Genomic DNA, 731 nt, shown 5'->3' on the forward strand with positions numbered 1-731 from the left:
ATCCACCTATCCACTCACCCATCCACCTATCCACTCACCCATCCACCCATCCATTCACCCATCCACCTATCCATTCACCCATCCACCTATCCATTCACCCATCTATCCACCCACTCACCCCCCACATATATCATATATCATCCTATCTATCTGTCTATCTATCTGCCTATCTATCTATCTGTCTGTCTGTCTGTCTGTCTATCTATCTATCTGTCTGTCTGTCTGTCTATCTCTATCTGGTGTCTGTGTGTCTGTTTTCTATTATATATCACTTATTTATCATCTGTCTATTTTTCTATTACCTATCAATTATCAATGATATATATCCATCAAATATATATATATATATATATATATATATATATATATATATATATATATGCGTGTATTCATTATTTATCTACCTATTTGCACATCTGTTTTACTAATGTCCACATATGCACTCTGCCGAGCAGAATAGGGTTCATATTGCGGTCTGTCTCATCCCCAGCTAATGCTTTTGCTCTAACACAGGGTTAGCAGCAATTTTCTGTAAAGAGCCCTAAAGCAAATACTTTAGTTGCTATGGTCTCAGCAGCTCCTGTTCAGTGCTGCTCTAGAAGCACAGAAGCAGCTGTAAGTGGTACATAAACAAATATGTACGGACATCTTCTTGCAAAATATTACTTACCCCGAAAGGCAAGGAACTAACTATAGTCACAGACTGAGGGTGTGAAAGTCTCTGCTTTGTC

This window comes from Grammomys surdaster, unplaced genomic scaffold, assembly GCF_004785775.1.
Source record: "Grammomys surdaster isolate TR1022 unplaced genomic scaffold, NIH_TR_1.0 166, whole genome shotgun sequence".
Classification (NCBI taxonomy): domain Eukaryota; kingdom Metazoa; phylum Chordata; class Mammalia; order Rodentia; family Muridae; genus Grammomys; species Grammomys surdaster.